This window comes from Quercus robur, chromosome 4, assembly GCF_932294415.1.
Source record: "Quercus robur chromosome 4, dhQueRobu3.1, whole genome shotgun sequence".
In the NCBI taxonomy this organism is placed as follows: Eukaryota; Viridiplantae; Streptophyta; class Magnoliopsida; order Fagales; family Fagaceae; genus Quercus; species Quercus robur.
The window spans coordinates 23,287,254-23,299,623 of record NC_065537.1 but is presented as its reverse complement, the minus strand read 5'-3'; the positions used below and the strand labels follow the sequence as shown (position 1 = coordinate 23,299,623).

Here is a 12,370-nt window from a genome sequence, read left to right as displayed (position 1 = left end):
CAAGCTGCGCTTGAAGTTCAGTCGAAAGCACCAACAAAGAAGGTGATGATGATCTTTCAAGAACCAGTGAATGAACATTGCAAATATGATAATGCAAGAATAGAGTTTGAAGAGGAAGAAATGGATAATCTGTCGAGAGGACTTTCTATTGGTAGTTTTAATTTTGGAATTGGCTCCATTGGGTCAAAGCATATGGATGTTGCACCCACAAAGATCTTCCCTATGGATAGCTCTTATATTCCACTAGCTAAGAAAGTAGAGCTTATAGCGTCGTGTTCTATAGCTAACCAATTTGCAATAGTGGCACGTTCCTTAGTTACCTTTTGGTCAGTCGCTATAGGCTATTATGGGGAGCACGGAAAGAAAAGAAATACATGAAGATCATGTGTTCTCTAATCTCTTTTTAGTCAGCCTCTAAGGTTATTATGGGGAATGTGGAAAGGAAAGAGAATACATGGAGATTATTGTCATTGACTTAAGGGAACTAAAGAAACTGAAAATTTTGAGTTTCAATCAGTTGAGTGCAATCGATCGATCGAGCATTGATCAGGCATCGATTGAGAGAGGCAGAGAGTTTGGCTTAAAAACTGATCATTTTCAATTGGTTGAGGGTTCGATCAGTTGAAACAATTAAAAAAAAAATTAAAACTTAAAACTAGACATTTTATGCAGAAAACAACTTGAAAGCAGTTTTTATGAGACTCAATGCATATGAACAAGATCTAGTAAATTTCAAAACATAACGCCACTCAAATGAAAGTTTCAAAACCAATCAAGAAGTTAAAACCATAAAATTTATACTTCTAAATCATGAAAAATCTCATTTTTCTTCAAATTCCCACCAAAAAAAAAAATTTTGCATTTACACAGTAGATTTTATGCAATTAAAGATGACCATATTAGACAACTCATACATTCTCATGTACTTGATTCAGCAAAGATTTACCTGTAGTGTTTGTAACTAGAATGTGTACAAAACACAAAATATTTGATATGTACATAGAATTCAAGAAAATTTTCAACATTATCAATCACATTGGATTGGAAGTGACTATCACCTAAAGAGGGACATCCTATAACTTCCACATCTCCCAATGTAGAGCTACAATTGACTAATGCTTGCATGAAATTTTTATGCTTAAAAGTTTAATGCATAGTCACAAATCATAGGGGCACTTATATTTTTTCTTTCTTTTATTTCAAGCCCACTGTTGTACACAATTTAATATATATATATATATATATATATGAACTTTGTTCAAGTATTTTTTGCATGAGGTTTCTATTGAAATCATTTTTTTATTTTTTATTTTTATAGAGAAACACATAGATTGCTCTACATTATTGGTGAGATGGTTATTTATGCCTTTCTCCTAGGATTTTTTAGTCCTTATGACAAAATATGTGATATCAAAATAAAGATCCTTTGATCAAAAACCAAAACCAAATCACACAATTAAGCATAATATAACACAAACTAGTGAGGTGCATATCAAAACTTATCAAAGCTAAAGAAGGTACATAGCCGTGAATGCAAAGTTTCATTGGCCAACCTTAATTACACACTAAATGCTTTTTGGGTTTTTTATTTTTCAATTTGTTTTTAAAATTTTCTTATATTAAAAAAAAATAAAATAAAATTGTTAGAGATATATTAGCCCATTAGCATAAGCCCAAGTCTAATTCTACTTTGTGTGCAAGCTAAGTTTCCTACTTGTACTAGAAGTCTATTAGTTTAGGGTTTAGTCTACTATATATACACATGTTATGATTCATTGTAATACAGGATTTGTACTACACTCTAATATATTATTGATGTAGCCCTTTAGGGTTTCCTCCATGGATGTAGGCCGTTAGGCTAAACCACGTAACTCTCGTGTGTTACTGTGTTCTATACTTTATGCTTTTGCTTCCGCATCTATACTAGCATATTCAACATGATGTATCAATGCTAATATTTAACAAAAATAACTTAAAAAAATCCTAAACAAACATGAATGAAATGCACGAAAAAAAAATGCAGAAAAATTCCTAAACAAAACATTTTGTCCCAAGAGTCATGAGATGAAGCATAAAGACCATGTCAAACAAGCTCATTTATGATAAGCCTTTTGCATCCAGATCTTCTTAGATGTTGGAATGGAGATGGAGTTCATTGAATGAGTAGATTGAAGATCAACTCTTGAATTGGCAAAAAGACTAAGAGCCTTTACCAACTCTTGAATAAGTGTCATAGGATCTTGTGCTTTTGGCACAAACACTTTTTGCTTAGTTGTTTGTTTGCTAGAATGCAACTTGAAACAGTTTGGATGAGTATGCTTATTAATAATAGAGAAAACGTTCTATTCGGAGCTGGCAGAAAAGAGGCTATTTATGCCACCAATCAGGAGCTGCCACGTCAGATATTCAATGAGGCCTCAATACACTCTATCACACAGGATTGTAGCTCAAATAAAACCAAAAATCACCAAACAGAACAGAACGTGTTCAGAAGCCTTCTCCTCTGACCAACGGAGCTGCCAACGCCTCCTCTCCTCTGCCCAAACAGAGCTGCCAACGCCTCCTCTCCTCTGATGAACGGAGCTCCTCCTCGCCGCTGGAGCCGCCGCGGCGTCGTTCTGAGCCGTCGCCCACGCACCCAAATACTGCGGTTTGTTCCGATTAACCCTTTATTGTTTGATTAGTTATCTCCCCAATATTTAGGTTTCGAAATTTTGATGGGTTTGGTTTTTTGGACGTTAATCACTTGCTTTGGTATGGGTTTTGCTGTATTTTGGTACCTTTGTGCGTTTTGATTGGATTCCAAAGTGGTTAAGTTCAACCCTAAACAAATCTAATTTATCTATTATGAGAATCTTGTTTTCTTGTTCCAGCTAATTTTGTTTGGGTTTCAAACCATGATTTCTTTTAGGATGAAACTTTTTGGGGTTTTTCTTTGTATTTTATCTCCGGTCTTGTGCTGCTATGTTTGTTCTTTTGATAGGATTTATTTAGTTAGTATTTCAAGTTCTTACATGAATAAATTATATATTATGTGTACATTAAGATCTTTGGTGATAATAACCATCAGAGTGACATACTTATTTTCTACATGTCCCTTAAAGCTTTTGGATTGTCAAGCTTCTATAGCTTCAAAGAAAATGTCATTGTTATTCTTCTTTTTGGGGTTATTCTTTGTATTTTATCCCCGGTCTTGCGCTGCTGTGTTTGTTCTTTTGTGCACTGTTGTGCATTTTCCAGCACTTCCTGCATCAGTTGTTAGGCTCACAGGTGCTGGTGATTGCTTGGTTGGTGGGATGCTTGCTTCCATTTGCACAGGTTTAAATCTTATGCCGAGTGTGGCAGTTGGAATTGCGGCAGCCAAAGCTGCTGTTGAGGCAGAGACCAGTGTGCCTACTGCATTTAGTTTGGCCTCAATTGCAGGTATGTGTTCACATATTCCATTTACAACTATTTTGTCTAGATATATAAACTTTGCTTGATAAGCTCTGCTCATAAAGGGTTTTGGGCTTTCCTGGAATCAAATGAATCCATATCATATTCCATAGCATTTGGAGGCACCAGTCCATTATCCAAATAGAAGTAGCAGTCATCACAAAATAATTAATGTTTGCTATCATTTTCATTTCTTGTACCAAATTCTCATTAACTTTGAAATTTATAGTTAATGGTCCTTCCAAATGCTATGAGAAACAAAATGAATGTACTATTGGGGGGGAGGGGTGGGGATGGACTTTGCTATGTTCAATAGAGCAGAGCATTTGAACTCGTTCTAGGGGCTATCCAAATGCCATACTGATGAATTGAGCTTGAGAGAGATGTACTATTTTGAGCAGTAATGTGCACCTCTTTGTACTTTGTGAATTGACAAGGGTAGTTAACTTATGAGGTAGTTATTTTTTGCACTGGATGTAAGGTATATTGAATGAAGCAAATAGCAATACTTGCTTTCAAGAGATTAACTTATTTTACCTTATTTAAATTGCAAAAAGTACTTTTTAAAATCCAGGGTGGTAAACTGCACAAGGATGGATAAGATTTATCTAACCTCCACCTAGTCCTAGTCTAAAGCCTAGTGCACCTAAGAAGAAGGCAAGTTCAAATTGAAAAGTACTAAAAAAAAAAATGTCTTTATACAAAACTTGTGAATTGTGCAGGAAATTAGTGCTGTAAAATATTACCATCAAACATGCAATTGAAGCATTTTAAAACGAACTAACATTTCTTGAAGGTGAGGAAATTTGACAAGTTGAGGTGGAAGCATGCCACGAAGACTATAACACATAGGAAATAAAATGTTGAGTCTAGGCAACAACTATCATTAAATGTAACTCAATGATAAGAGATGTAAATAGATTGTGCGCTTTTGAAAATAATGTTTACTGGGCTACATATACAATGATAAAAATATTAACAATAACAATATACAGATGAGTAGAGAGTAGAGCTTAGATGAAAAAATTTAGACTTTTGTCCATCATATGAAGACATAATAGTGCTGTTATTTTCGAAGTGACAATCACAATTGATGCTGCTGTGGTGTTACCCCAACCATTTGAAGTTGGCAAGAATTACCATCAGAACTCCAATACGTCACACCCATCATACTAGTTAATTTTTTTGAATGAATCAATTAATCACCATTTGTGCAGGTCTAAAGGGTAAATTACAATGACAACCCCTGTGCTTTGTCACTAAAACAATGGCATCTGCATTGGCAGATTTATGTTAGGGCCAAGGGCAAAATTCTAATAAAATCTTCTGTGTGTGTGTATTAAGTATGTATATTTTTTTTCTCAAAATTTTGGTGGACAAATACTTTAAACAGTTACCAAAAATTTATCATATCCAAATTGATGTATTTGCTCTGTTTAACTTTCTTTTCGATCAAATTTTCCAAAGTCTGCATACCATATCCTTAGTATCCTATATTATCTTGAATTAACCATTGGTTGATTTCATATGTATGTCACTTTAATTAAGAAAAAGTGGTTCTGGCTGAGTCAATTTGAATTTGAGTTTTAATTCAATCTAAACTTGATGTTCGTAATTAGATGTAAGTCCATTTCTAGACCCACTTTTGTTTATTAACTTGTGTTATTTCTTTATGCTGATTTGCAATAGGAAAGTTGGAGTAGTTATTGGTGTTGCTGGAAAGGACTGATGATAGGACACATAATAAGCATTGTCATTGATTATGAGAAATATACTTCTTCCCTTGTAATCAAATCTGTTGGGATGGACCATGATAAATTTAGTGTGATGTAGTTTGTATTTTTCTTCTATTTATTGTCAAATGCATGCTAATTATGTAATCATATGAAAGAGTTGTATAATAATATAATCTATCTTGGATAGATATTTGCTACCCTTTACCACATTGAAATTATACATAGTTGTAATTAGAAGAATAGAGAATATTTTAATGTAAAATTAAATTGAAAATTTCCAAATCTCACTTGATCAAGATTTAAATTTTCTCTAGCAAATTTTAGTTTTGTTCAAGCGATTTAAGTTTCACTCCAGCAAAGGACAAGCAAACTTTCTGTAAAGACCTTGTTGATTTTTTTTTTTTTCTATTATTGAAGAATTTACTCGAGTAAGAAGGGTCGTTCACTCAAGAAACAATTGCAAAAAAAAAAAAAAAAAAAAAAAAAAAAACATGTTTACTAGAAAATTTTGTAGAATGACAAGAGAGCATTGGCAACATTTTAGAGTGTTTATTTCAACATAAGTGATATTTCAAATGTGTATTTTCTTTGGCAATGAAATTATAAGTCACCTTTCAAATGTGTTTTTTATTATTATTATTATTATTATTATAACTCTTCATTCCTTATAAATAAAAAACCATATTTGGGGGGGGGGGGGGGTCAAATTTTTCTCTCCATATAATGAAATTCACAAAATTCCCCAATTTTCGCCTTCCATATGCATTATAACATGCTTTAGCATCCTCAAGCTTATCAAATACCATATTGAGACATGGTTCCAAATGCCTATTGCATGCAAAAGGTTGATTTGAATCATTCAATGACAAGTCTACATCATTTTGATCTTTGTTTATTTCTGACTCATCATCCACCATATCATAAAGTGAGATTGTTTCAGGTTCTTTGTTGCTTGCACTCATATTTTCAATTCAAGTAATTTTAAATTTCAAAATAACCTATAAAAAACAAAAGAGAAGAAAAATTCATAAGAAACGATTGAGAATAAATTCAAATATTGTGCTATTACAATACCAAACTTGCCCAATTTGGCAAACTTGTTTAATTTCAAACTTGTTTTAGGATACAAGTAAAGAGTAAATCCAACAACTTAATACAAAACTGGTTGCAATTTGAATTTTTAGAAATTCAAATTAATTCCACATAAGCACAACAAAGGCAGGGTACATTTGAACACCCTGCTCAACAACTCAATAAACACTACATAAAACAGCTCCAACTACATCTTTAATTGCACTCTGGTACATATAGAGAGCAAATTGACATTACAAGTAGGAAAAAATTGAAATTACAAGTAATATAAAATTATATTTGAAACTAAGAATATGATAATATCTATCAAATAAATGATACCAGTTGTGTCCCAAAGGCCTAGGTTCACGGTGGACAATTCAACAACCATAGTAAAAATGAAGGACCAAAGTAAAGGTTCTGGACTCAGATTTGAGGAAGTCAGCCACTAATGCCATTCAGAAGGCTAAGGACATCTGCAACAGTAAATCGGTAACAATCACATATATAGTACAATCGATTAGGATCATATCTTATAAAGTAGAACTCATTTATTCAAATCTTTCCCTTTTCTCGATTTGGGGACAATTACGTGTGCATAATAAATAAATAAGGAAATGATAAAGCTACTAAAAATATTATAAAAATAAAAAAAAAATAAAAAAAATAAAAACTAGTCACTGACAATTAATATGATTAGTATCACTTTAATAATATAAATAATAAATTTTTTGAATTAATTTTTTTTTGTGATTAATAATATATTAGTGTGTAAGATTTATGTAATTAGAATTATAGTACCTGCTTAACAAAAAGAAATAAAAATAAAAGATCAATGTTATTGAGCCGGCTGTGACTTACATGGTTGAGTGAGTGTCATGTTGCTGCTAACCTTTGCAAATGGCACTAATTGTATGCAAGGCCTGCATAATTACACTCAAAATGATCTTTCTAGATACTAAATAATTGACATAGTATTATTGGAGAATTGGAACCTATAGGTCGGCCAGACCTTCTAGAATGAAGTTTTGCATTATGGTAAGAATTATTGTTATAGCTTATAGAATTAATGAATTAAAATTTCTGTGCAGATTGATGATGTGTCAACTGAAGTGAGTCAAGGAGATCCCCGGAATGTTTTGTGTGAGGCTATAGATAAACACCATGCATCAATTTTGGTAATGGGCAGTCATGGTTATGGATCAATTAAAAGGTACAATTCTATAGCACCCAGTTACCAATTACATTATGACTATAATGTACATTTCTAGTTTTTGTGCTTATTTGGTGCAAAGCAATACTTTTCATAAGTTTTAAAATTGATTCCACAAGGAATTCAAAGTCCAAACCCTCTTTCTGCATCTAGAGCTCATTGGGTACAACTATTGAACATTTCATGTTGGTATTTGAAGTATTGTTTTTAGTACAAGGAGTTAGCTTACAAAGTTTACATACATTCATTCAACAGGGAACTGAAATCATTATTGGCTACTAAAATCACATATATTGAGAACAATATCGGTGGTATTGCTTAATCTAGCAATTTGGCACGGATTGCATCTTGTCAACATTTCATAGGTTATGTAAAGATGAAATCTCCATTGTATAGCAGACTTTGGTGTCACTTCCCTTAATAATAATAACCACAACTCCACTCCATTACCCAGAAAATAAAACGAAAAAGAAAATAATAAAACTAAAAAATCCATTCACTATGAAAATAAATAAAAAATAAAAAAAGCAAAATCCAAAACCTATACCAGTATGAACAGATTGATATCCAAAAAAATACAAAGAAAAACCCCAAAAAGTTTCATCCAAAAAAAAATCATGGTTTGAAACCCAAACAAAATTAGCTGGAACAAGAAAACAAGATTCTCATAATAGACAAATCAGATTTGTTTAAGGTTGAACTTAACCACTTTGGAATCCAATCAAAACGCACAAAGGTACCAAAATACAGCAAAACCCATACCAAAGCAAGTGATTAACGTCCAAAAAACCAAACCCATCAAAATTTCGAAACCTAAATATTGGGGAGATAACTAATCAAACAATAAAGGGTTAATCGGAACAAACCGCGGTATTTGGGTGCGTGGGCGACGACTTAGAACGACGCCGCAGCGGCTCCAGCGGCGAGGAGGAGCTTCGTTCATCAGAGGAGAGGAGGCGTTGGCAGCTCTGTTTGGGCAGAGGAGAGGAGGCGTTGGCAGCTCCGTTGGTTAGAGGAGAGGGCTTCTGAACACGTTCTGTTCTGTTTGGTGATTTTTGGTTTTATTTGAGCTACAATCCTGTGTGATAGAGTGTATTGAGGCCTCATTGAATATCTGACGTGGCAACTCCTGATTGGTGGCGAAAATAGCCTCTTTTCTGCCAGCTCCGGACAGAACGTTTTCTCTTAATAATATTGTGTGCCTATTATGGTAATTATTAATAACTATTTATTATAATTGTGTTTTTATAGATATTTATTAACAAAAGTTATGATTAATTATTGTAATAAATAACTATTAATTATTATTGTGTTTTTATAGATATTTATTATGATAATTATTATTGTAGGGTCCCGATTTGTGGCCCAAGCCCAAAATGTATGGGATCTCGGCTCAATGAGCCCAATACAATAAATTTGTAGAGAGTAGGTCAAAGAACTAGGACCTAATGAGTTGAACAACGGCTAGTATTGAATTAAATGACAATCAAACACAAATAAAAAGTTTTTGATGTCAATGGACTTTCAGTCCGAGGAGATCACGATTGTATATATTGATCACGGTTGGATACAGAGACAATTTAGATTACTACAGTGTTCTTTCTCTCTTTTTCTGATTCCTTCTCGATGAAGAGTCTTTCACCTTATATATCCTCCTTTGGACCATCTTCACCCTACACTTATTGATCATCCGAGCCCTTACTTGAGTACTTGTCCCATCAAACACTCTCTCTGGTTTTCTGTGAGTTGTGGTAGCCAAGATAGTACTGTTCAGAGGTCTTCTTCACATAAATGCGACCAGAAAAGTAGTTGCAATGCATTTAATGGGTGGTAGCAGCTTTCCCTTAGATATTTTTAGGTTTCTTTCCTTCTCGTATGTTCATGAGGCATGTCTCTATCATTGGAGCTTTTTGGAGGATTACGTTAACTGATGGAGTACATATTGTGAACTATATTTATCATATCCGAGGAGGAGTTCCTCCTCAGACAACCTTTCAATTGTTCCCCACCTTTGAGACTTTAATTAGGAACATTTAACTACTATTTGCTCCTTCTCGGACCTATCAATGTCCTCGGACAAAGCCCAAGGCCCAAGGCCCAATATACTATTTTGGGTCATTGCCCCTACAATTATTAACATGCATTTATCATAATAATTAATAGGTGTTTATTACAATAATTAATCATATATATAATTATGGCTTTTGTTAATTAATGCCCTAAGGGCACACTTTAAAGTACAATTAATAGTCTATCAATTAATATTTGGGTAAACTATGTATTAGTAGAGCATAAAGCAGAAAACAAAGCATGAGTAAGAGGAGTTATATTCTACTTGACATGTATAGCTATAAAACAAAAGGAATGTACATTTTAAGTGTAACCAATACCTTCTCGAAACATTGGAAAAAAATGAATCAGGGAACAGTATCCCAATTATCATTTTTATGGCTAGTTATTGTCTTAACTAGCAGTGCATTTACAGTGAGATCCAAACTTTTTGAAAAGAACTATGTACGAATTGTCAACGAACTTGGCAACGAAGTGCTTTACTTCCATTGTAAATCTAAAGATGACGATCTTGGCCTTAGAAGTCTTCAATCTGGCACATATTGGGAATTCTCTTTTCGCCAAAGAATTATTGGCACAACACTCTTCTTCTGCAGATTGTGGTGCAGATTTTTGTCTTTGGAAAGCAAAAGAGGATGGACTATACTTATATAATTTTGCAATGGGAACGGATGTGAAGATGCACAATTGGGAAATCTTGTGTTGTGTGGACTCAAACAGCCATGCTTAATTTCTTTCCATGCATAATTAATAAAAGCAAAATCATTTTTTTCCTGTCCATGTTTTTTTTTTTTAATTTTTACGTCTCCAATTTTGAATCTCTTACTATATATTTTATTTCCAGATTTTTTAAGTTTTATTGTAAATTATTATATGAATGATGCCACCTAGGTGCTTGATGAAATCGTACTCACATTGACATGAACTTGACTTGGACTTTTTTCTTAAATTTTTTTCTTCCCGTGAAATGTACAAATTTTCATTCAAAGTCCATGTTCATGTGGAAACTCAACCGACATTTAACCCATCTATATCTATATTTGTATAATAACTAATAGTCGAAACGTTTGACTTTTTGTTGACCGCGTCTCATTGCGTCATGTGGCTACACAAACTTATGAAACACTGAATTATTGTGCCTTTTTTTGTCTTACTTATTAATTAAGTTTTGGTATCTATTCACCGTTTTGATGCACACCAAGGAGCTAGACATGCTGATCATACAAGTGGAAATGGAGCTGAATTTGCACAAGACCCTTTGTCATTTTCTAGTGGCCCAATTACAAGACTTAGAGCCAAATGTTTCAAGGAAGCATTAAATGGGCTAGTCCAAGAGAATTGGGCTGATTCTAAAAAGACCAAGATGGGCTCAAATAAAAATCAAGGCTTAGTCTATGTCATCAAAGCAATTGAAGAGGCTAATGCATGTAAATTCACAACTAGTATGGTCTGAACATAAAAGGGTGTGAATTTGTTAAGTTCCAAGGATATTAAATGGGAAGATGTCTTGGTATTGGCTGGGCATGTTAATTCTAGTCATTTAGCTATTTTTGACTGCCTTTAGAACTCCTAGAAAACTAAAAAAAACATGGGAACTTGATTAGATTAATTTTTGTGTTGTTTTTGAAGTTGTAATTATGATTTTTTCCTATTCTTGGAGGGTTGTTCCAAGTATATATCTGGTAGTACGAATTTATAAAAAAAGGACAGATTGGTATTCAGAAAATTATTCTCCTTGTGAGACTTGTGGTCCTCTTGGTTCTTAAAAGAACTCTTGAACTTATCAAGTTAATCTTGTGGCGTTCAAACAACTAAACTTATCACCTTTGATTCTTGAGAGATTTTTAGGAATTCTTGGTGTGGCGTTTCAATTCTATTGTAGTCTTGGTTTTCATCTGGTTAGGTGACAGGTCAAGGCTCAACAAATCTTGTCTACACGATCTTGGGGTTCCAAACCACCATTGTTATCGGGTTTCATCACAATTGTTGGTGAAGTTCATATCATTTTGGTATCAGAGCTTTGGTTTTAAGATAAGTTTGACTATCTTTTATTTTCATTCTATTTCCTGTTCCTTGCTCAAAAAAAAAAAAAAAAAAAAAAAAAAACAAAACAAAAAAAAAAAAAAAAAAAAAACAAAAACAAAAACAAAACAAAACAAAACAAAAACAAAAAAAAGATTTCTCAGTACACGAAGAGGAAAATTTCTCAGTCATATCATTTCCAGTAAGAAAATTTCTTCATTTCAATCTTGTTTCTCACCTTATTCAAGTTCTTGACCTTGTTGATGAGTTTTGGTTGTTTCTCATTTTGAATTGCTGCTAGTTTATTTTGAATTAGTTTCTTGAAGTTCGATTAAGAACTAAAGAAGACACAAAAGAGTGGAAAAAGGCAAGAGTGTGTGAGACCATAAGAGGATAAAAGCCATTTAGAGTGAAAACACGAGTGCGAGTGTATCAATTCTTGTGAGGATTCTAACTTTTTTTTGCAGATTTTAAATATGTCCAATAATCAAGAAGAAGACACAACCGAAGGACTTTGACCACCAACGGATTAGACCCTCCAAATGCAAGGGATGCTAGGGGAGATGAGGTGTATGTTGAGGGTTGAATTAGAACCTATTCATGAGAGGTTGGATAGGGTAGAAGCGGGAACTCCTAGGGGCCAGTAACATGATAACCTTAATAGGCAGCAAGGTGGGCGTGTTCCATGGCAGAATGTTGAGGAAGAGGCGGAGTCGGAGGAGGTTGATAGGCCATATGTGAACCGAGGCAGGTTTGAGCGTGGGTATGGGAATAGAGAAACAAGGATGGGTAGTCCTAGGGGGGATAATGATTTAGGAAACAT

The 12,370-nt window shown here is 33.7% G+C and overlaps 2 long non-coding RNA genes across 2 annotated transcripts; one reads left to right on the top strand and one right to left on the bottom strand.

The window, feature by feature from the left end:
* Positions 1-2,381: 2,381 nt before the first annotated feature.
* Positions 2,382-5,370, top strand: LOC126720898 (uncharacterized). The gene is made up of 3 exons (XR_007653720.1): positions 2,382-2,650; positions 3,241-3,423; positions 5,125-5,370. It is a non-coding gene; the product is annotated as an uncharacterized LOC126720898 (long non-coding RNA).
* An 825-nt stretch (positions 5,371-6,195) lies between these two features.
* Positions 6,196-8,618, bottom strand: LOC126720899 (uncharacterized). Its single transcript, XR_007653722.1, has 3 exons — positions 8,322-8,618; positions 7,104-7,165; positions 6,196-6,718 (listed from the first exon to the last, which is right to left on the bottom strand). It is a non-coding gene; the product is annotated as an uncharacterized LOC126720899 (long non-coding RNA).
* Between the last annotated feature and the right edge of the window lie 3,752 nt (positions 8,619-12,370).